The sequence below is a fragment of the Oncorhynchus gorbuscha genome, linkage group LG11 (assembly GCF_021184085.1).
Source record: "Oncorhynchus gorbuscha isolate QuinsamMale2020 ecotype Even-year linkage group LG11, OgorEven_v1.0, whole genome shotgun sequence".
Classification (NCBI taxonomy): domain Eukaryota; kingdom Metazoa; phylum Chordata; class Actinopteri; order Salmoniformes; family Salmonidae; genus Oncorhynchus; species Oncorhynchus gorbuscha.
This window is the reverse complement of record NC_060183.1, coordinates 77,328,054-77,353,531: the sequence shown is the minus strand read 5'-3', so window position 1 is coordinate 77,353,531 and position 25,478 is coordinate 77,328,054. Positions and strand designations below refer to the sequence as shown.

Here is a 25,478-nt window from a genome sequence, read left to right as displayed (position 1 = left end):
CCTCCTGTTCACTAGGAAGAGAGTGGGAGACTGTGGTGCTTCACTATTAACCCTCCTCCTGTTCTCTAGGAAGAGAGTGGGAGACTGGTGTTTCACTATTAACCCTCCTCCTGTTCTCTAGGAAGAGAGTGGGAGACTGGTGTTTCACTATTAACCCTCCTCCTGTTCACTAGGAAGAGAGTGGGAGACTGGTGTTTCACTATTAACCCTCCTCCTGTTCTCTAGGAAAAGAGTGGGAGACTGGTGCTTCACTATTAACCCTCCTCCTGTTCTCTAGGAAGAGAGTGGGCGACTGGTGTTTCACTATTAACCCTCCTCCTGTTCTCTAGGAAGAGAGTGGGAGACTGGTGTTTCACTATTAACCCTCCTCCTGTTCACTAGGAAGAGAGTGGGAGACTGGTGTTTCACTATTAACCTTCCTCCTGTTCACGAGGAAGAGAGTGGGAGACTGTGGTGCTTCACTAATAACCCTCCTTCCGGCATGTAGTTCCTCCTCTCTGAGGGGACTTTACACGAGTTGCAGTTTCGGTCTAAAAGGGGCCTTAGTAGAAAAGAAGAACTGTCTCAGGGACAGATAACAGTATATGGAAATATCTAGTGTACACTGAATTGGGAACCTCTGAAAATAGCATCAACAGAACATCTGTGGCTTGACCGATTATTACGTCAATTGAGGAATCAAAAGCAGTACCATACCAAATGAAAGAATACATTTAATACCAATAGGGAAAAACAACTCCATTTGCTGTGAAAAATATCCCTCAAAACAATCTCAGAATTTAGGGGAAGGTGTTGAAAGTTTAAGTTCCGAGGGTAAATCTATTTGGGTTGCCTAGCAATGTGCAGTGATGTGAGGGCGCCTGTAGCTAAAGATGGATTTCAAATCAGCCTTTCCTAATACACAGGGAGGAGGAGTATGTGATCAGACTTCTCCAGTCCTATTTACACCATCACTAGTATCACTTCTCTACACCACATTACAATCTCAACAATGTTTCTGTACAGCACTTTGAGATATCAGCTGATGTAAGAAGGGCTATATAAATACATTTGATTTGATCAGCAACGTCCTTCTCTAAACAAAGAGGAGAGAACAAACAAACATACTGAAAAAGAGCAACACCAACAGCTGGTCTCTGAAATAGGTGCCAGTTCACTACACACACACACACACACACACACACACACACACACACACACACACACACACACACACACACACACACACACACACACACACACACACACACACACACACACACACACACACACACACACACACACACACACGGAGAGTCCAGCAGAATGAAATGGTCCAGATGTGAGTTGAGTTAGACAGGAGTTTCTAGAAGTTGTCTCCAACTTGACAAAGAGTTCAGTGACAGACTGGGGTCTCCAACACCAGGCTAGGCCCTGGTAACCTGGTCCCTAGAGGTGTCCGTATGCTTCCCGGCCAGTCTGAGGCCACCTCTCAGAGCCTGCTTCCTCTCTAGGTTTCTTCCTAGGGTCCTGCCTTCCTAGGGAGTTTTTCCTTAGCCACCATGCTTCTAAATCTGTATTGCTTGCTGTTTAGAGTTTTAGGCTGGGTTTCTGTATAGCACTTTGTGACATTAACTGATGTAAAAAGGGATTTATAAATACATTTGATTGATTGATTTGATTGAAACAGTTCGGAACAGTTCATGCATATATTATGACAACATTTTGAGATGTTTTTGTTGGTTTTGATCATTGGTGAGGGTTTTTCAGATGTTCAGGCACACAATATTGTTTCTAGAGGTAGACGAAGTTCGGAGCCGAAAGTCTATGCCCCTTCGTCGGTGATTGGTTAACAGTAGAGATTCTTCAATAAAGTCTATGCCCCTTCGTCGGTGATTGGTTAACAGTAGAAATTCTTCAATAAAGTCTATGCCCCTTTGTCTGTGATTGGTTAACAGTTCTTCAATAAAGTCTCTCGTCACTCAACGAGAGACCACACGTTTTCATGCACATTTTGTTAAATTGAAAAATACTACACTAAACATCTTAGTTAGATATAAAATTGCGCCACGAAGATCTCCTCGGCAAAACCGTCAAAATGAATTACATATTTCTTGAGTTGTATTATTTTAAAAAGGAAGTATATACTGGCTACAGCATCTCAAAATAGACAAACAGTACTATTGCCACAGGACAATAGACTCTGCCTGTGGTCGGGTGTTGGTAGCCTACCTCAGCTGTAAAACGTCACAAAGTTTGCCGAGAAGGGCTCCGACACCAATAGCGTCTGCTGGCCAAGAGTACCAAGCCCCTCTCAGCGTATTTTGAGAACCGCGGGCAATTTTACATGTAGAATCGTGTGAAAAATGTTGGTAGTCACACGTCTTACAGTGGGTGGTTCCTAAAACAGGGCAGACAAATGCAACATCCATATTCAGTGTGATGTGTGCCATTAGTCCCAGGGCCAGAGAGAGGGTTTGAGAAAGGGCTCAGAGTTGTACTCATGGGCCACTGTAAGAGTTTTCTTCACAGACAGAGAAATAGAGACAGCTACAGACAGAGACACAGACAGACATACTTCGCATCTGCATGTGTCTCGCATTTGACCAGTGAATCAACTTACGAAGCATTTCGGAGAACACCTCAGCCGAACAATTATATAAAAATAATGCTGTGTAGCAAGAGTGATTTGACCCTCTGCCTAGACTCTGGACAGAGCTCGAGGCACTTATTTATAACCGGTCAGTGATGACAGCACAGATACGAACAGTAGCTTGTTTCACAGTCACGCCATCGACAGAAAGAGAAACTGCACAGATACGAACAGTAGCTTGTTTCACAGTCACGCCACCGACAGAAAGAGAAACAGCACGTAGGTCATAACATGTTCCCTGTTGGCGTGGGTGAGAAGCAACCATTTTAACAATGACTGTCTGACTGTCAGGGGTGGCAGATAGCCTAGTGGTTAGGAGCATTGGAGCGTTGGAGCGTTGGGCCAGTAATCGAACTGTTGCTGTTTCGAATCTTTGAGCCAACTAAGTGAAAACAATCTGCCAATGTGCCCTTGAGCAAAGCACACAACCCTAATTGCTCTCGTTAGTGGCTCTGGATAAGAGCATCTGCTCAATGACTAAAAGGTAAAAAGCCAATAGCAACACACATCATGAGTTAAATCACATGAAATGGGCCTCTGTCAAAAGTAGTGAACTACAAAGGGACTGTGGTGACGTTTGGGACTCAGTTATTCATGAAAACTCATGTCGTTAGATAGATCAATACTCATGTCGTTAGATAGATCAATACTCATGTCGTTAGATAGATCAATACTCATGTCGTTAGATAGATCAATACTCATGTCGTTAGATAGATCAATACTCATGTCGTTAGATAGATCAATACTCATGTCGTTAGATAGATCAATACTCATGTCGTTAGATAGATCAATACTCATGTCGTTAGATAGATCAATACTCATGTCGTTAGATAGATCAATACTCATGTCGTTAGATAGATCAATACTCATATCCGTGTTCAAATCGTGTGATAAGAATGTCAAGTCCCAGTAGGTTAACATATTGATAATCAAAATATGATTCATATGACTGACGATATTCGGCTCTGGCAGAACGCAGAGAATGTTGAACTGAACATCAAGATCCAATTAATGTTGTTTCACAAGCACAAAGCTGGAAGCAATTCACACCTCACACTCCCATCCCCCACCACAGCCCCCGCTGTGAGCTGAGGCGAATTCCACGTAGTTTTATCAAAATGGAATCCAAATGGTGAAGATTGAGGTTATCCTCTGAGTAAGTGCTTTAAAATCCCTAAAAACACACACAGGTACAATTTTCACACTACTGAGCAGAGGAAAGTCTAACTGCGCTGTAACCGTGATGGAAATGACGATGTCCAAAAAAGATATCCAAGCCAGCACAGTACGGTTGGGGTCGGCACTATTGTGTGAATCTATGGTATTAAATAGTAGACACGGTATTATCGGGGGCGGCAGGTAGCCTGGTGGTTAGAGGCAGGTAGCCTGGTGGTTAGAGGCAGGTAGCCTGGTGGTTAGAGGCAGGTAGCCTGGTGGTTAGAGGCAGGTAGCCTGGTGGTTAGAGGCAGGTAGCCTGGTGGTTAGAGGCAGGTAGCCTGGTGGTTAGAGGCAGGTAGCCTGGTGGTTAGAGGCAGGTAGCCTGGTGGTTAGAGGCAGGTAGCCTGGTGGTTAGAGGCAGGTAGCCTGGTGGTTAGAGGCAGGTAGCCTGGTGGTTAGAGGCAGGTAGCCTGGTGGTTAGAGGCAGGTAGCCTGGTGGTTAGAGGCAGGTAGCCTGGTGGTTAGAGGCAGGTAGCCTGGTGCCTGGTGGTTAGAGGCAGGTAGCCTAGTGGTTAGAGGCAGGTAGCCTGGTGGTTAGAGGCAGGTAGCCTGGTGGTTAGAGGCAGGTAGCCTAGTGGTTAGAAAGATTGCTAGATCGAATCTCTGAGCTGACAAGGTAAAATTCTGTCGTTCCGCCTTAACCCGCTGTTCCTAGGCCGTCATTGTAATTAAGAATTTGTTCTTAACTGACTTGCCTGGTTAAATATATATATTTTTTTAAATCATATCAGACCCCCATGAGCTCATTTGCAAATGTCGAGTTTTGTCCCCGGTTTCCCAGTGTGGTCCGTCTCGGTCTATTGGCACTGGCACGGCTGTGTGTGGTGGGGAGACAGACAGACTGGCTGGCAGCCTTCCAGGGGCTCAATCCCCACTCTATATTAAGGGGAGAGGGTGGTTTACGGCAGGATTCTGACACCCGCTTCACAGCTGCAGTGTTGAAGAGGCTACTACTATGGCAAGAGGCCTACTCATCATGTCAAATTACTTGTTGTAGATAGTGCAGTAATCACTTCAGTGTCCTGTCCGAGTTCACTTGATTTCTGAAGATCAAGAACTGTTAGAATCTACAAAATATATTTTTGATATATTGTGTATATACACTATACTGTACATATGTATATACAGGTATCTTTTGGTTATTACTATGGCAACAGCCTACAGGAACAATAAAAAACAGAATATTACAGTTAAATTAGAAAATGAGGAAAATGAATAAAACAGTATGTATGCATGTATGTGTGTGTGCGTGCGTGCATGTACAGTTGAAGTCGGAAGTTTACATAAACTAGTTTTAAATGACTCCAACATAAGTGTCTCAACCATTCCACAAATGTCTTGTTAACAAACTATAGTGTTGGCAAGTTGTTTAGGACATTACTTTGTGCATGAGAAGTAATTTTTTCAACAATTGGTTCATCCTTGGGAGCAATTTCTAAACGCCTGAAGGTACCCCGTTCATCTGCACAAACAATAGTACACAAGTATGAACCCCATGGGACCTCGCAGCAGTCATACCGCTCAGGAAGGAGACGCCTTCTGTCCCCTAGAGATGAACGTTCTCTGGTGTGAAGAGTACAAATCAATCCCAGAACAACAGCAAAAGGACCTTGTGAATATGCTGGAGGAAACAGGTACACAATTATCTATAGCCACAGTAAAACGAGTCCTATAGCGACACAACCTGAAAGGCCGCTCAGCAAGGAAGAAGCCACTGCTCCAAAACCACCATAAAAAAGCCCCACTACGGTTTGCAACCGCACATGGGGACAAAGATCGTACTTTTTGAAGAAATGTCCTCTGGTCTGATGAAACAAAAATAGAACTGTTTGGCCATAATGACCATCGTTATGTTTGGAGGAGAAAGGGGGAGGCCTGCAAGCCGAAGAACACTATCACAACCGTGAAGCACGGGGTGGAAGCGCTTTGCTACAGGAGGGACTGGTGCACTTCACAAAATATATGGCTTCATGAGGTAGGAAAGTTATGTGGATATATTGAAGCAACATCTCAAGACATCGGTCAGGAAGTTAAAGCTTGGTCGCAAATGGGTCTTCCAAATGGACAATGACCCCAAGCATACTTCCAAAGTTGTGGCAAAATGGCTTAAGGACAACAAAGTCAAGGTATTGGAGTGGCCATCACAAAGCCCTGACCTCAATCCTATAGAAAATTTGTGGGCAGAACTGAAAAAGTGTGTGCGAGCAAGGAGGCCTACAAACCTGACTCAGTTACACCAAGTTTGTTTGGTGGAATGGGCCAAAATTCAAACGAACTTATTGTGGGAAGCTTGTGGAAGGCTACTTGAAACGTTTGACCCAAATTAAACAATTTAAAGGTAATGCTACCAAATACTAATTGAGTGTATGTAAACTTCTGACCCACTGGGAATGTGATGAAAGAAATAAAAGCTGAAATAAATCATTCTCTCCACTATTATTCTGACATTTCACATTCTTAAAATAAAGTGGTGATCCTCACTGAACCAGTGATTTTTTACTAGGATTAAATGTCAGGAATTGTGAAAAACTGAGTTTAAATGTATTTGGCTAAGGTGTATGTAAACTTCCGACTTCAACTGTATGTATGTATGTATGTATGTATGTATGTATGTATGTATGTATGTATGTATGTATGTATGTATGTATGTATGTATGTATGTATGTATGTATGTATGTATGTATGTATGTATGTATGTATGTATGTATGTATGTATGTATGTATGTATGTATGTATGTATGTATGTATGTATGTATGTATGTATGTATGTATGTATGTATGTATGTATGTATGTATGTATGTATGTATGTATGTATGTATGTATGTATGTATGTATGTATGTATGTATGTATGTATGTATGTATGTATGTATGTATGCATGTGGATAAGAGCGTCTGCTAAATGACTTAAATGTAAATGTAAATGTAAGTAAATGTACAGTACCAGTCAAAAGTTTGGACACACCTACTCATTCAAGGGGTTTTCTTAATTTTTAAAACTATTTTCTACATTGTGTAATAAAAGTGAAGAAATCAAAACTATGAAATAACACATATGGAACCATGTCGTAACCAAAAAAAAGTGTTAAACAAATGAAAATATGTTTTATATATTTGAGAGTCTTCAAAGTAGCCATCCTTTGCTTTGATGACAGGTTTGCACACTCTTGGCATTCTCTCAGTAGGTGTGCCCAAACTTTTGACTGGTACTGTAGACATCAATGAGTATGTATGTATTCCCACACATGGTTTTGTAACCTAGCTCCTGCAGCAACGTGCCCTATATCGAGCATTATGTTCTTTTAGGAATGCACCAATACCAAACCTCAGCACAACGACATCCATCATATTCCAATAGCTAAGCCCTTCAGATGGATCAATGAAAAACATTATATATATGTGGTCATTTACATTTTGGTGAGATGGTTTTGATGATCCCTGCTGGTGTCTCTGCTGCCTTACAATAGAACGCCTGCTGAAAGTTTGGGGTTACTACTTTGGTCAAACTGACTGGCTTTCAGTATCATGCGGAGTTCCCTGAACAACAGCCAAAAACACATTTACAGCATTAGGATTTGAATAGCAAGGTCATTTCTTGAGTTGGGTTTTATGGGAAATCAGAGATTATGCTTCAAAATATATGGTTCTCCATTTACTTTTTCATCATGTCTAAAAGTGACTCAAGAAATTACCATTCTGCACAATCAATTGGGACTTTGGATTATAAGATGAGTAATGATATGAATATTCAAAGTCTTAATTAGAACGTCACTCTGGCCTTTGAGTGTGTGAGACGCTCAGACCGTAAACCCATTGTATGAAACGCAGAGGTTTATAGCAGTGTTCAACTTTCATTAAATAGGAGGTTACAAGATGTGTATGAAGTTTGGCTGTATTATTTTATTACTACTCGAAGCAGTGATTTACACCAGTATAAATAAGTGACTGTGTCCAATACAATAAAAGGACAAGCTGTCCCTCTGGGTGTGTGTGTGTGTGTGTGTGTTCTCTGGTTTTCAGTCAAAATTCCTGAGAAGAATCCATCTTTAAGAGTTGGCTGTAACCGTGTTTTTACTGGACATACCAAATGCATCCCAGATTTACACACGATATAAAAATGACATGAAATACCAGTAATTTAGCTGTCACCCCCCCCCCCCTTTAAACCTCTGTTTTGACAGCTCCACTGCAAAAATGCACTGTATATGAAGCGATTGTATTCTCAGTAGCACTCGTCATTTAGCTTTTTATTAAGGAGTGGAGCAGTCCCCCCTATTGGGTTGAATAGAGATGGAGAGGAAAGGCAGAAGAGATGCTGCTGAAATAACAGCAGGCCGGATTCGAACCCATGCTACAGCAGTATGTGTTCCAGACTCCATTTCTTTTGGTACAGACACTTCCGATAGGCATTTATAACGATAGGCATTTATAACAGTAGGAGGTCGTTCCTTCTCTGGCAAGAACAAAATACGTCCCTGCTGTGTACCGACGGTGTACTGACGAACCTGCTGTTTCTACTTTCACAATGTTTGTCAGTGGGCGAGAAATTGACTTTGAGACAATTAGAGAGCACAAACCTCCGACAGAAGTGACAAGAAGAACACGGCACTAAGTGCTAAGTAAGTACCTATTGGCACTCAGAGTTTTCGATGAGTCTGATCCTTTAGACCAGCCCAGGCCAACTCACTAGCTCTTCTACGGTCTAGTGGCAAGGTGCAACTGCTGGGTGAGAACCTATATCCTACAGAAAATCTAATGCTATTGAGTTTGAGGAAGGCAGCACTACTTTCAGGCTACATCTCTCACAGGCATAGTACATGCCTGCTACAAGGAACATAGATAAAGCGCGTGCACTGCAAGTTGTTCCTTAAACATGGGAAACATTTTTTTTTTGAGGCAAGCGATGTACCACACCATTATGATGGGAACTTTAAGAGTTCAAAGTTCAAAGACTAGCTCACACAACCAGCCTTTGTTCACCGATTAAGTTCAGAGAACATCTAAGAAGATTGGGGATTGACAATGGAAGCTATTTGAACAATTACATTTTTACAGGGAAAACGTAGAATTAAGAGGGAGCGTGTCTTCACAGTTCCACATGCTAACCAAATCATCTGGAGCCATGTTCATTTGTAGACATTTACTACAGTGGCAGTCCTTCTCTCTGACTACTGTTTGGACAATGAATCATTTGGAAGAGGTCCAGAATGGAGGCAGAGACTAAGTCCTTGGTCAAAAATAGACTACATTCCGGCCCGGAAAAAATATAAAATTCTTGAGACAGTGACCTCAACCCCACTCAAAGAATGTAGCTGTCCCTCTCATGAAAACCCATCACTGAAAATAGATGCACAAAAAGCTGTTCGAGAGCTGACAAGCGACGAGAATATAGCAGAGGACGCTCTGTGGTGATATGCATTTCAGTTTCACTTCTTGTTTTTGTTCTGCGTTGTCATGTGCAGAATATTTTGAACGTGGTGGTCAGGGTAGGGCAGGGGGACATAAAACGTGACTTGTTAAATGTTATTATGATGGTTCGACACATTAAATGCTTCATCTTCGGTTTGGTACATTCCCCAGTTCAAATAAAGCATGGAAATCAATCCCAAAATGCCTTGCTACAGTTTATGCATTCTAGGTCAGGATTTATAGAAAGGGTATTAGCATACAGCAGTACATTTACTTTAAAGTGCCACTCATTTACAACTGCGACCTGACCAAGATAAAGCAAAGCAGTGTGACAAAAACAACAGAGTTACGCATAAACAAACATAAAACAAAAGAAAATAAAAAAACAGTACACTTTGCACCTGCCATTTGAATGATAAGGGACATTATCACAAACACCATCATGGTAATGGCATTCTACCTACACAGTGACATGTATATATGGTTGCCAAGGGCAGCCAGGCATTCCAAAACTGTTTAACAATATAGATGCTTTTAAAAATGTTCTTAGTTACATGCTTCATAAACAACAGGCGTAGACTAACAGTGAAACGCTTACAGGCCTGCTCATACTCCCTTTACTCCCATGGTAACGTTAAGCCACGCCCCCAGGTAGGGTACAGCTGCAGGGTACTTTACTATACCCAAGGACCAGGTTAAATTAACCTCGTGGTTTCACTCTATACCCAAGGACCAGGTTAAATTAACCTCGTGGTTTCCCTCTATACCCAAGGACCAGGTTAAATTAACCTTGTGGTTTCCCTCTATACCCAAGGACCAGGTTAAATTAACCTCGTGGTTTCACTCTATACCCAAGGACCAGGTTAAATTAACCTTGTGGTTTCACTCTATAACCAAGGACCAGGTTAAATTAACTTTGTGGTTTCACTCTATAACCAAGGACCAGGTTAAATTAACCTCGTGGTTTCACTCTATACCCAAGGACCAGGTTAAATTAACCTCGTGGTTTCACTCTATACCCAAGGACCAGGTTAAATTAACCTTGTGGTTTCACTCTATACCCAAGGACCAGGTTAAACGCTGCGATGATGATGGAAAGCTGTGGGCTCCGGTTACTCCATGCATGTGTGTTCGAAGCACTTCATTCACCGTAAGTCTTAAGCTAACACTTGTTTGTATCCAACAAGCCATGTGTAATGCCTGTGTAAACCTCGATATTCCCCCAAGTCGGTGTAGATATCACCATAGGCTAATTTGGGCCATTTGGTAGGGTTGTCTGCCCAGCTGGTCTCCGGCAAGTTGAAAGGACATATAGGCAAGGCCAAAATAATAAACTTTTCTAAATACCTAGACCATTCAATGGCAAGGCAAAGTTACGCAGTATATCTAAAACTAGCGACTTAGATTCAGAGTAACTTCTCTTGCTTGCCAGCCAGCAAACGTCAGTTAACCGGTGAAAAAGCTAGGGGTAAACAAACAGTGACGTCAGTATAACGCAACAGATTTACGAGCTTCACTGTCAGTGTTAGCAGGTCGGGTAACAGTGGCAGAATAAGTATCATGCAAGTCATTTATTGTTGTGACAGCCAAGTACAGTATGTTAATATCGACACTGCTGAAAATAATTATTGAAACGAGAGAAAAAAAAACAAGTGTCATTAGTTTGCTTAAGATGATGCCAAAGTTTGGCTAATGGGAGTAACCGGGTACCCTAATCGATGCCGTGGTGAAATTAAGCCACACCTCGCCACGTGTATCTAAGCAGAAAGACAAAAGGAGAAATAATAGAAAATTACACGAAAAATAAATAACGATAACTTGGCTATATACACAGGATACCAGTACCGAGTCGATGTGCAGGGAAACGAGGTAATTGAGCTAGATATGTACATATAGGTAGAGATAAAGTGACTGGGCAACAGGATAGATAATAAACAGTAACAGAAGCGTATGTGATGAGTCAAAAGAGTTTGTGGATAAAGCGTCAATGCAGGTAGTTAACCAAATAACCAAAATTGTCAATGTATTCAGAGACAACCTATCAGATCTCGGAATTTACAATCAGATTTTAGAGCGGGCCGTGGCCACACAGGGCCACGCCACTGTCGTCATGTGCTTCACACAGTGGGGGATGTTTCCCTGATGCAGCATAAAGCTTCAAGAGAGCAAAATGGGGGATACTTTCACAACATGACAAGCAACATTCAATTGTGTCACTTCACTGAATACACTCAAAGTTACCAAATCCCCAAAACATTTTTGGTATGCTTTCAGATTTTATACCAAAGAAACTACTAAATTGTCAAAATCTTATACTGCAATTTTCTAGGCCTTTGTATAATTTGAACATTATACTTTAAATATCCTCCATTTAAAAATAAAAAAAAACATTTGAATGCTCTTCAGGGACAATAACATATTGAGGTGTGATATTCTTCTTGCCTTTTTCAAACCGAAGGCTATTCAGGGAACATCAAGTTATTTGTGTGGAGCTCTTTCACTCTACAGATGCTCTGAGATGAGGTCGTAGAGGTCAAGGAACAACATTCAAATACAAAATGGCCTTTTTACACAAAAGGAGGAACTCAGTGGGTTAGAATCAAGATGCCTCTCCTTCAATTGTAGCTCTACGTTGGAATCTCTTTTTCTGGGTAAAACACAGTGGTGAAAGCAGAATTAGTTTTCCAGTGATGCACTTGTGGCCACTGATAAGAAAGTATAAACAATACACAAAGTCAGCTTCATAAGAACTTAAATAAAGTTATGGCTTCGAGAAGTTAAGTCTTCACCTCACCATTGTTATTTTATTGTGTTACTAAAATAAACTAAAGTCATTTTTTTAAATGTAAATATTTTCAGAACTATTTTCTTTAAAACTGTTGGTATAGGGCTTGTAAGCAAGCATTTCACAGTAAGGTCTACTACACCTGTTGTATTCAGCGCATGTGACAAATAAAATTGGATTTGAGCATTGGTAGAACAATTGGTTAACTGCACCGCATACGTTGATATTACAATTCACTTGAATGTCTTGCAACGTTTGAAGACAAACAAACTTGCACTTGTGCTCGCAGCCACACAGAGCGGTCAGTCAGAGCTGCACAACTCGGTGAAGGTGTCAGAAATACAACGTTTTAAACACCTGTAGCTGTAGGTTGTGGTCCTTTGTATCATGTCCCCTACAAGACATACATACCTATTTCAGTCCTGTTCAGTAGAATATCTGGGTAAGACAAATGATTCCTTGACAAACACACAAACTGCACTTTCTTTCAAGACCTTGTGATAAGCCAACCCCATCAGTCAGCCATTGACACATTCGGAACAGGGTCAATCACGGAGTTGTTTAGACCCAACTCAAGTTGGGTCAGGTCAGGGTCAATCACAATGTTTTTTTTTAGATCGACCTTCAGTCAGGTCTGGTTTTACGTTGCCGCTCAGACTAAACAAAGGCTTAAAACCACAAAGCCACCATTGATTGTAAAGGCCTGGTTTTGAATATTGGTGGTCTTGGTCAAAGCCTGAGGTGACTACTACAGACGGTCTATTACTGAGAAGTTTCTGAGTCTGTTTGACAGTCTGTGGGTGGGAGATATCCCCCCATAGCACACAACCCACTTTGTCTAAATGGTGGATGCATTATTAAAAGAGTGAGTGGCATACTCACTTTAAAAGTTAACAAAAATATCAGCTCCTAAGTGAGACTATACTCATCTTGCCTCAAGAAGGCACTCGACTTCTTCTTGTCTGGTAAGTTTAACAACTTAAATGTATATGTCCAGTTTAAGCAGAGCAATGCTATGAGAGACTAATCAAATATAGTTTAAATAGTTTGAAGAATGACATTATCCAAGCTAAAAGAGACCTACTAACCAGGATACCATTGTAAGTAGTGGTCTCTGGGTAAGGTATTCTCCACACAGCTGTTTGCTCCTCAGCTTGTTAAAATGGGCCCGACGGTGCCAATTATGCCTTCAGTCTTTTAGTCCAAATGACACATCAGTGAGCTCTTTGGGGAAAAACAAGTTGTCACAAGACGGGATTGACATTCAACACTTCTAAATTGTGAGTGAACATCACCAACCGTGTGATAAGATACCCAGTTCTGAATCTGAGCCTCCTGTGTTGACAGGAAGCCCCAGTCTTCCTTTAATTAAAAAGCTACAACTCAGCCTGGACAAATCAATGCATTCCCATCCAGATCCACTCTGGTACAGCCAATGGCAAAGATCAATGGAATGAGTAATTACATTAACTTGATGACATACGATGCCGGGATGATATCACGTCAACTCAATATTAGGAAGGTGTTCTTAATGTTTTCTACACAGTGTAGAGTGGTCATTTATAGGATCTCTGTGCATGAGAGGAAAATGTGTATTGAATTTCTTGCTGGCGTTGACAAATAAATTTCCAAAAGGGGATTAATAACGTAATATCCATCCATGTAAAATGCTTCTTTACAACATGTGAGTAGAGCTGATAGTAGATGACAGTAGAGCACAAGGTTACAGACAGTACCTGATAGAAACTGGTCTTAATGGGAGATGTCCTCCCAGTCGGTTATGGCGCTGTAGGGTTCTTGGCCCGGCTGCAGAGAAACAGAAGAGAGGAGTTTAGTGTAACCAAGATCAATCTTTTCATTAAACTGGAACAAATGATTGTCATTTAAGCAGCAATGTCAACAAGTCCAAATTAGATTGATATCCAACGGTGAATATGGAATCTTCTGTGCTAATTATCGTTAACAATCTCTTAAATAATCTCCTTTTTATCATCTTGAAACTTTCCATACTTAAAATGGTTGTATGCTTTGTTTTCTTGAAAGACTGGACCTGAGGTATAGATGCAAATACAAAACTGGCAAAAACACAAGACATTTATGCAGTACTGCTGCTGGACTACACTGGCTGCTTAGAAGTGACGGTTCTGTCGATAGCTTCTCAGAAACACTGTCATACAAAATGCCAAAGTGTGTCAGGGTCAGAGATGAGCGGTGAAGGTTTGACAAACTGTGGTTACGTCCCAAATGGCACCCCATTCCCTACAAAGTGCATTTCTTTAGACCAGAGCCCCATTGGTCCTGGTTAAATGTAGTGCACTATATAGGGAATTGGGTTACATTTGGGATGGGCCATGTAACTTAAAACAGCCCTGTGATAGATAGTGGTGTTGAAATATGACTGGACACATCCATTATGAGTCATTTAAAAGGCAATAGGCAGCGTGAAGAACAGAGAGTGTTTTCTCTAGTGGTCACATTCATATTTGTCACATGAATTACAAATAATGAGAACGAGGTCATACACAGGGTTCACCAGATAAGAAAGCATTGCCACACACACACACACACACACACACACACACACACACACACACACACACACACACACACACACACACACACACACACACACACACACACACACACACACACACACACACACACACACACACACACACACACACACACACACGGAAAGTATTCAGACCCCTTGACTTCTTCCACATTTTGTTACAGCCTTATTGTAAAATGGATTAAATTGTTTGTTTTTTCCCCCTCAATCTACACACAATACCCCATAATGACAACGCGGTATAAAGTTAGCAAATGTATTAAAAACGTCTTTTTTTTAAACAAACTTTGTTACATAAGTATTCAGACCCTCGAAATTGAGCTCAGGTGCATCTGTTTCCATTGATTTCTACAACGTGACCGGAGTCCACCTGTGGTACATTCAATTGACTGATTTGGAAAGACACACACCTGTCTATAAGGCCACACAGTTCACAGTGCGTGTCAGAGAAAAAAACCAAGCCATGAGGTCGAAGGAATTGTCTGGGGAAGGGTACTAAAACATTTCTGTTTGGAACCACTAAGACTCTTTCCTAGAGCTGGCCGCCCGGCCAAAGTGAGCATTCGGGGGAGAAGGGCCTTGGTCAGGGAGGTGACTAAGAACCTGATGGTCACTCTGACAGCGCCAGAGTTCCTCTGTGGAGATGGGAGAACCTTCCAGAAGGATAAACATCTCTGCAGCACTCCACCAATCAGGCCTTTACGGTAGAGTGGCCAGAAGGAAGCCTCTCCTCAGTAAAAGGAACATGACAGCCCACTTGGAGTTTGCCAAAAGGCACTTAAAGACCCTCAGACCATGAGAAACAAGATTCTCTGGTCTGATGAAACCAATTTTGAACTCTTTGGCCTGAATGCCAAGCGTCACGTCTGGAGGAAACCTGACACCATCCTTACGGTGAAGTATGGTGGTGGCAGCTTCATGCTGTGGGGATGTTTTTCAGCGGCAGGGACTGGGAGACTAGTCAGGAACGAGGCAAAGATGAACGGAGCAAAGTACAGTGAAATCCTTGATGAAAACCTGCTCCAGAGCGCTCAAGACCTCAGACTGGGGCAAAAATTCACCTTCTGACAGGACAACAACCCTAAGCACACAGTCAAGACAATGCAGGAGTGTCTTTGGGACAAGCCTCAATGTCCTTGAGTGGCCCAGCCAGAGCCCGGACTTGAACCTGGTCGAACATTTCTGGAGAGACCTGAAAACAGCTGTGCAGTGAAGCTGCCTGTTCAAGCTGACAGAACTTGAGAAGAAAAGAATGGGAGAAACTCCACAAATACAGTGGTCTTGTATGTCTTCCATTTCCAAATAATTACTCCCACAGTTGATTTCTTCAAACCAAGCTGCTTACTTATTGCAGATTCAGTCTTCCCAGCCTGGTGCAAGTCTACAATTTTGTTTCTGGTGTCCTTTGACAGCTCTTTGGTCTTGGCCATAGTGGAGTTTGGCGTGTGACTGTTTGAGGTTGTGGACAGGTGTCTTTTATACTGATAACAATTTCAAACAGGTGCCATTAATACAAGTAACGAGTGGAGAACAGAGGAGCCTCTTAAAGAAGTTACAGGTCTGTGAGAGCAAGAAATCTTGCTTGTTTGTAGGTGACCAAATACTTATTTTCCACCATAATTTGCAAATAAATTACTTAAAAATCCTACAATGTGATTTTCTGGATTTTTTTCCCTCATTTTCTGTCTGTCATAGTTGAAGTGTAACTATGATCAAAATTACAGGCCTCTCTCTTTAAGTGGGACAACTTGCACAATTGGTGTCTGACTAAATACTTTTTTGCCCCACTGTATGTATGTATGTATGTATGTATGTATGTATGTATGTATGTATGTATGTATGTATGTATGTATGTATGTATGTATGTATGTATGTATGTATGTATGTATGTATGTATGTATGTATGTATGTATGTATGTATGTATATATATATATATATACATACACACACACACACCTCTATTCCGGACTTTGACATTGCTCGTTATGATATTTCTTAATTTCAATTTTTTGGGAATCATTCGTTTTGTTTTGTTAGATATTACTGCACCATTGGAGCTAGAAACATAAGCATTTTCGCTGCACCTGCAATAACATCTGCAAAATATGTGTATGCGACCAATTAAATTTGATTAGAAAACTAGCAGTTTCAAGGCTCTTCGTCGACATGATTTTGAAATAAAGAATGAAATGAACACTCCACACTGCTCTATAAATACAGGTGGCTAGCCCCATAGAAAGAAAACCATCGTCATCCAAGGTCCGACTCCTGATAATCCCCATTATGAGTAATCTGTTACAGTTGCTGTCTGAAGAGGCCTTAGAAGGCCATTGGAACACTGTGAGCCTTCTTTCACTCCTACTCTATCTCTCTCTGGCCTGTTGCAGCTCCTCCTACTTCTAGAGGGAGTGGCCTGGCTGCACTCCTCCTACTTCTAGAGGGAGTGGCCGTGTGTGTTGCACGTCAGCAGTCCCAGACCAGACCGACCGAGCCCCTCCCAGGGAATGAGACATACACGGTACGCCCGCTGACTATTCAGTTAACTATTCTCTCTCTCTGTCACTCTCTGTTTCTCTCTTTCTTTAGTCTCGTTCTCTCTGATAAACACTAGTTTGAACTCCTTTCAAGGCCTGGAACTTTACTCAAACCACAAATATTTTTGTCATCATCACAAGCCCCTGATACAATAACACTGCAACGCACCATTCATTATTTTGGTTTGCTGCTATCATCTACCATAGATTAAATAACATCTCAATTGAAAAGTTGTCCATCCCGGTCTATTTTTGGGGGTCTAGGTGATTTGAGTGTCAGTCATGCCTGGGGTTCATTTCCAGGCAAGCTGCGACTCACCCTCTTTGGAATGCCACGGAGTTGTAGCTAGCTCCCTACTCACTACCTCAGAGCGTGATGTCATTTCCTGTTTCAAAAACCCTCCAACGCCATAAAAGGGAATTTTAGCCATCTGTAGGCTCAGAGAGAGAGCGAGAGAGACTTTTCCCCAGCCGGGATCTCTGTATCCTGTGCAATTAGCTAGTAGTAAAGGAAGGAAGGGTTTGTTTTGCTTATGAGAAAGACGCAGAGCTACTACACCAAAGCAAACAAAGAAGTTGTGTTTTGGCACAAGTTGTCACAAAGGAGACGGAAGTTATTTCTAATGATGGGCAAAATGTTAGACCTTCCATGTGTTTACTTTTACACTAGCCTAGGCGAGGACACATCCCTCAGAGAAAGTGCATGGTGATGTGTAAGGTATCAGTCTTCTGATCATCTACAGAACATACTGTATAACATTGTGTCTAGTAGTATCATTGACACCAAATATCTAAATCATTCCCTCAGCTTATGCTACAGTTAGTTCAATATCTCTTACTTTTTATACATTGATTTATTTATTTTGGGTACAACTGAAGTCGGGTCCATAGTGGCTCAATTAGGTCTTACCCAGGTCTTACCCAGGTCTTACCCAGGTCTTCAGAGTTTTGGTGTCCTGTCTGAGCCAGTTGACGTATGAAGCAACTAGCTGCAGCTAGCCCACTATTGACGGGAGTGGAACGCTTCCCCACCCTGTCTGAGAAAAGGAAGTCACCGGCCAGAGCTGCAATTATTGCAGCGTTTCCGCTGCCGAGTAACACAGAGCAAATAATACAGTCACAGTGCATCGCTTTGACACTACAGGGCCTATCAAAAGTATTCATACCCCTTGACTTATTCTACATTTTGTTATGTTACAGCCTGAATTTAAAATGGATGAAATTTATTTTTGTTCTCACCCTTCTACACACGATATCCCATAATGACAGTGAAAACATTTTTTAGAAATGTTTGCAAATTCATTGAAAATAAAATACATAAATATCTCATTTAAATAAGTATTCACACTCCTGAGTCAATACTTTGTTGAAGCACCTTTGGCAGCGATTACAGCTGTGTCTAAGGCCTTTCCACACCTGGATTGTGTAACATTTACTCATTGTTCTTCAAGCTTTGTCAAATTGGTTGTTGATCATTGCTAGACAACCATTTTCAGGTCTTGCCATAGATTTTCAAGTAGATTTAAGTTAAAATGTAACTCGGCCACTCAGGAACATTCCGTGTCATCTTGGTAAGCAACTGCAGTGTAGATTTGACCTTGTGTTTTAGGTTGTCTTGCTGAAAGGTGAATCTGTCTCCCAGTGTCTGGTGGAAAGCAGACTGAACCAAGTTCATCTCTAGGATTTTGCGAGTGCTTAGCTCCATTCAGTTTCTTTATTATCCTGAAAAACGCCCATCCTAACGATTACAAGCATACCCATAACATGATGCAGCCACTACTATGCTTAAAAATATGGAGAGTAGCTGCGATGCAGTGCCCTAGACCACTGCGCCACCCAAGAAGCCCCATTAAGCACATTTTAACTCCTGAACTTATTTAGATTTGCCATAAAAAAGGGGTTGAATAGTTATTGAATCAATACATTTCATTTTTAATTATATAAAACATGGGACATAATTCCACTTTGACATTATGGGGTATTGTGTGTAGGCCAGCGACAAATCTCAATTTAATTCAATTTTAAAGATCAATATAGTTACATATTGCAATATTATTTTGGATGATATTATATCAATACCTTGTTCTCCATCTTCTCCAACACTGAGCCATCATGTTTTCAGCATATAACTGATCATAACTCATTTGCTCATGGCTCCCTCGTCTCCCTGCAGCAGACATATAGTAAGAAATATGTTTGGACCATCAAATCGCAATAAAATCGTAGCACTGAATTGCAATACATATAGAATTTTGAGAATTGTTGTTTTGTGACTAATTCCAAGCATCTGTATATACAACTAGGGCAGGGGACATCAAATTTGCAATACATAAAGAATTGGAATACATATCGTATCGGCACCTCAGTATGGGGACAACATCGGTCCCCAAGGTCCCGCAGTACGGGGACAACATCGTACCCCAAGGTCTCTCAGTACGGGGACAACATCGTACCCCAAGGTCTCTCAGTACGGGGACAACATCGTACCCCAAGGTCTCTCAGTACGGGGACAACATCGTACCCCAAGGTCTCTCAGTACGGGGACAACATCGTACCCCAAGGTCTCTCAGTACGGGGACAACATCGTACCCTAAGGTCCCTCAGTACGGGGACAACATCGTACCCTAAGGTCCCTCAGTACGGGGACAACATCGTACCCTAAGGTCCCTCAGTACGGGGACAACATCGTACCCTAAGGTCCCTCAGTACGGGGACAACATCGTACCCTAAGGTCCCTCAGTACGGGGACAACATCGTACCCTAAGGTCCCTCAGTACGGGGACAACATCGTACCCTAAGGTCCCTCAGTACGGGATAACATCGTACCCTAAGGTCCCTCAGTACGGGGACAACATCGTACCCTAAGGTCCCTCAGTACGGGGACAACATCGTACCCTAAGGTCCCTCAGTACGGGGACAACATCGTACCCTAAGGTCCCTCAGTACGGAGACAACATCGTACCCTAAGGTCCCTCAGTACGGGGACAACATCATACCCTAAGGTCGCTCAGTACGGGGACAACATCGTACCCTAAGGTCGCTCAGTACAGGGACAACATCATACCCTAAGGTCCCTCAGTACGGGAACAACATCGTACCCTAAGGTCCCTCAGTACGGGGACAACATCGTACCCTAAGGTCCCTCAGTATGGGGACAACATCGTACCCTAAGGTCCCTCAGTACGGGGACAACATCGTACCCTAAGGTCCCTCAGTATGGGGACAACATCGTACCCTAAGGTCCCTCAGTATGGTGATAATATGGTGAGGTCACTGAAACAAATCAATATAACTACGCACATTATATAGTTTGTATCTTCGCTGTCTTATACCGAATTTTCCAAGCCTGGAAGAGATTACTACTATCAGAGCCTGTGCAGACTGCAGAACAATCAAGACAAGGAATCGTAGAGGCTATTTGTGATGCATTTTAACCTGCTGATACATACTGTACTGCTGTCGAACAAATGTTTTTGCATAACAAACATACTCCCAAACACCTCCTGTTCTTCACAAAACAACTCCGTAATGTCCCATCACCCACTTACCATTATGTAAGTACAAAGATATTTGCATTTTCTAGAGATAGAATGTGGAAATAAGCTAATAGGATTTAGAAGTTTGATTTACACTAGTATATGGAGCTAGGCCTAAATACCAGTAACACAAAACAGATGCAGTCTGCCTTTAAAACACTAGAACAAGATGTACAATAACTGAACTGAGATATACCTCAAAATATTTAATATCATTATCAAACAATCCGTATATACGGTTAATAACTATACTTTTGTAGAATTTTCTCAAACTTAAAATGGTACACTATTGAAGTTTATTTGCTAATCGTCTATGGCATCTCCTTGGTTTCACGCAAACAATATACTTGCTCATGAGTGGAAAGAGGTGCGTCTCTTTCTATCCAATGTGGTAATATTGACAATATTTCTGTACATTTGGGGGGGGGGGGGCTTTTGGGTCAAGATCACCCTCAGAGGTAAAAGATTAGAGCCAATACTTTTCTCACCACTCAACTTCAATCAGCCAATCAACTACAGAGAAACTTGGGGGGCATCGGAGGGCACTCCATAACAAGGTGACACCATGGTGGTAGTTTTATTTTGGAGGGCCTCGTGTCATCACTGATATGAAAATATAGCTGTGTGACATGAGGATATGCTCCCTCGCACTTGCCAGCGTAACTGAACCCCGTAGCAACTCCAACAGGCGCCAGAGAGGGGGAATGGAGCCGACTAGATCATTCACAGTGTGAGAACTGCTAATTGGGAAAGAAGGAGTAATATACACTCAACATGCAAAGCAAGTAGGGGACTGTGAAAATATTACCATGGCCCCCCTCACATCAATTAGGCTAGCTTGTCCAACCCTGCGTGTCTCTCTAGGGCCCTGCCTTACCTTGGATCACACGTGAAGATATGAAAGAATTGGATAGGTAAAATATTAGTACTACGATGACAAATCCATCTGGCACTAGCCTATCAGAGGGCAAGGTGGAGCTATGACCATAATGCCTGGATCCAGTGCATTCGGTATTCAGACCCCTTGACTTGTTCCACATTCTGTGTACTTTCCGAACTCACTGTATCCAGAACTTTCAGATCTACCTGAGGTGTCTAGGACAAGAGGTCGTTTCTGGACTCGGTCCAGGTCTCTCAATCCCACTGTCAAAAACCCCTTTAGCACTACCAAATCAATGAGGCACCACTTCACTTTTCAGGAATAATCAACCTCGCAAAAGGCTCTTGCAAGGAATAAAGATTAGACAACCGAGGCTCTGGAAGCAACATGAAATCCTTCCCAAGACTCCCGAGACACCAAAACAAGAATAAGGATGAACTATAATAGACTAACCCTCATCATTACCCATCCTGCCCTGACCACCATCAACACCCAATCAGAGATATGGACCAATGAAGGTAACCCTAATCCCTACCGGTTACCCATCCTGCCCTGTCCACCATCAACACCAAATCAGAGATATGGACCAATGAAGGTAACCCTAATCCCTACCGGTTACCCATCCTGCCCTGTCCACCATCAACACCCAATCAGAGATATGAACCAATGAAGGTATCACTCTCTCTAATCTAATCCAAACCTCCAACCCCACAATCAATTTAGTCAGTGGAAAATCCATCTTGGAGAAGTTGGACTGGATCTTTTGTAGTGCTTGCCTGACTACCCAAACTCCTTGCTCCGGCCAAATGCTACGCCTACGGACGTTAGATCCAGACTCATTACCTCCCCAACGATTTCTAGTTGGTCCCAGAAACTGATGGGTTGGGCCAGAGCCAGAACACACACGGGTAAAGCAGCGTTCTTGAAAATTCATCATTGGCTTTGATACTCTGATTGGTTAGAGGTGATCCAACTTTGATTTTTACAATACCCTCATTTTGACCACAAACGACTGAAGTATGGATCGAACGATAGAGCAGTTTGAGTTGTCAGGCAAGTGTAGAGCTAGATCCAGATACTGGTAGGCATATAGGGTGACTAACTTTCCTGATTGTGCGGGACAGTCCTGCTTTTGGCCCTTTGTTTGTGCAACCAAACAATTATGTCCCGCATTTTTATCAACAAATGAAAACATCACTTATTTACAAAAAATATTTCAGTCAGACTTCCCATTTATTTGATGAGAATTGACATTCCAACCAGTCTCCATTGCAGTCACGTTGTGCTCAATGACAAGATCATAAGGATGTGGTAGTGGTGATATTGAACACTTCTCCAATCATTGTGAGATCTGATCATCTTTGCAGTGCAAGAAAGAGGCCAAAGTCATTATCGTCTAGTACTCTTGTCCAAGATCCAACAGCATAACAGCTGCTGACATGTGTCGAGGCGAAACCGTGCAATATTCCATCTGTTCACTCCATGTCTCACAATATCTACAACCACACAGAACAGCAGCCTGCCTAGAACAGCAGCCTAACACCTAGGATTTCAAGGTTTCCTCAGAATTTCACATTGAAACGGAGTGAGTGTAGACAAATGAACAAGGTGTTCAGTGAAGTAAATCCTTGAATGCGTTCTGAGCTGAACTCCTCACCATCCTTCTCTGTAAGATCAATGAGAGGTTATGGTACAGTACTGGAACATTACACAATAAACCTGAGGCTCTTACAGAAGTAGTACTGTACCTCCAATGAGTTACAATTAAGGCACTAAAGTTCTTAAAGCAGGTAACATCAGGTGAGTTATATGGGAGCCAGGCTAAGAATTAGCTCAGTCAAGTGAATTTGATAATCCATTTAGCACCAGGGCTTCAAGTTCATCGTGAATCTTTGGTCTACGATGTTCATGTTTGGGGTGTGGCTGGCGAGTCTATGATACATCTCCTTTCAAGGTGTATCACAAAATGATCCCGCAGGTGAAGAAGCCGGATGTGGACATCCTAAGCTGGTGTGGTTACATGTGGTCTGCGATTGTGAGGCCGGTTAGACTTAGCCAAATTCTCTTAACCTGTTAAGTCGACCCTCTACTTTTTCGAACATTCTGTTAAAAATCGCGCAACATTTCAGCGCCCTGCTACTCATGCCAGGAATATAGTATATGCATATGATTAGTATGTGTGGATAGCAAACACTCTGACGTTTCTAAAACTGGTTAAATCACGGCTGTGACTTTAACAGAGCGAGTTTCATCGAATAGCGCAGGAAAACCTGATCACTGAAAATGGAAATAAATATCCTTGCGCTTACTTCCAGGATTGTTCAAAGTGAACCGAATTACATGAGACCGAGGTTTCAGCGCCTACAGCTACCACACGTTGTCTAGAGTCTTGTCATTTGATTCGCAATTGATTCTTGGTCTAACCGGTTCAAGGGAACTCCTTCCCTCCGTTCTCCGACCGGATGTTTTGGTCGAGCTCTCTCGGCCATGTTTTTTTCCAGACGACACCTATAGAAGTTACATCGCCTCCTGATGAATTTTATCGCTTATTAACGTGTACTAATACCTAACGTTGCATTACAAAAGTATTTTGAAGTGTTTTGTGAAAGTTTATCGTCGACTTTTTGAATTTTTAAAAATGACGTTATGTTATGAAACTCTTTTTTTCCGTTTATCATACAGTCTACATAGAACGATATCTAGGCTATATATGGACCAATTTAATCGAAAAAAGACCCAATAGTGATTATGGGACATCTAGGAGTGCCAACAAAGAAGATGGTCAAAGGTAATGAATGTTTTATATTTTATTGTGCGGTTTGTGTAGCACCGAATATGCTAATTATTTTGTTTACGTCCCCTGCGGGTCTTTTGTGGTGTTACATGCTATCAGATAATAGCTTCTCATGCTTTCACCGAAAAGCATTTAAAAAATCTGACTTGTTGCCTGGATTCACAACGAGTGTAGCTTTAATTCAATACCCTGCATGTGTATTTTAATGAACGTTTGAGTTTTAACTGATACTATTAGCATTTAGCGTAGCGCATTTGCATTTCCAGAGCTCTAGATGGGACGCCTGCGTGCCAGGTAGGAGCAAGTGGTTAAATTAAGTTGGAGGCGGCTTATGATAGAGAAATTAACATGACATTTTCTGGCAACAGCTCTGGTGGACATTCCTGCAGTCAGAATTCCAATTTCACACTCCCTCAAAACTTAAGACATCTGTGGCATTGTGCTGTGTGACAAAACTGCACATTTTAGAGTGTGGTCTTTTATTGTCCCCAGCACAAGGTGTTGTTTAATCAGCTTCTTGATATGCCACACCTGTCAGGTGTATGAATTATCTTGGTAAAGGAGAAATGCTCACAAACAGGGACTTAAACAAATTTGTGCAGAACATTTTTGAGAAATAAGCATTTTGTGCGTATGGAAAATTTCTGGGGTATTTTATTTCAGCTCATGAAACATGGGACCAACACTTTACATGTTGTGTTTATATTTTTTGTCCAGTATAAATACAAGTTAATTCATCTTCAATCTTTGGTCTAGAACCTTCAGCTTTTGGTTGAAGAGGTTTTGCTGATGAATGGATCTCTGAAATGTGTCATGGCATCGTTTTTTAAATGTAAACAATGACTGATTAGAAAGGCTGAGCATGATAAATAAAATGAAGAAAAAGTCAATATCGTCAAGGTTATTGCAAAGCAAACATGAACACAAAACCCTTTTATCTGTAACTCTGGTGTTTTGCAGCAGACAGGTCACTCATTGTGTTGGGACCCTCCATGTTCCAGTGCATCCCGTAGTCTTTTAGTACAGATCACTGCACAGGTCAGGGGCCTTTATCAGCACCAGACACAATACAGCTGTTGCAGCCTACTGTAATTATTACACAATTAGGACACAAGGGA

The 25,478-nt window shown here is 41.9% G+C and overlaps 1 protein-coding gene across 3 annotated transcripts in view; it reads right to left on the bottom strand.

Moving 5' to 3' along the window:
• tln1 (talin 1) overlaps window positions 1–25,478 on the bottom strand; it is a 155,854-nt gene that overhangs the window by 107,962 nt on the left and 22,414 nt on the right. For all 3 annotated transcript variants that reach the window (XM_046290566.1, XM_046290564.1, XM_046290565.1), the window contains exon 2: window positions 13,780–13,849. The gene's annotated coding sequence lies outside the window, so the exon portion shown is untranslated. The remainder of the gene's footprint in view (window positions 1–13,779; window positions 13,850–25,478) is intronic.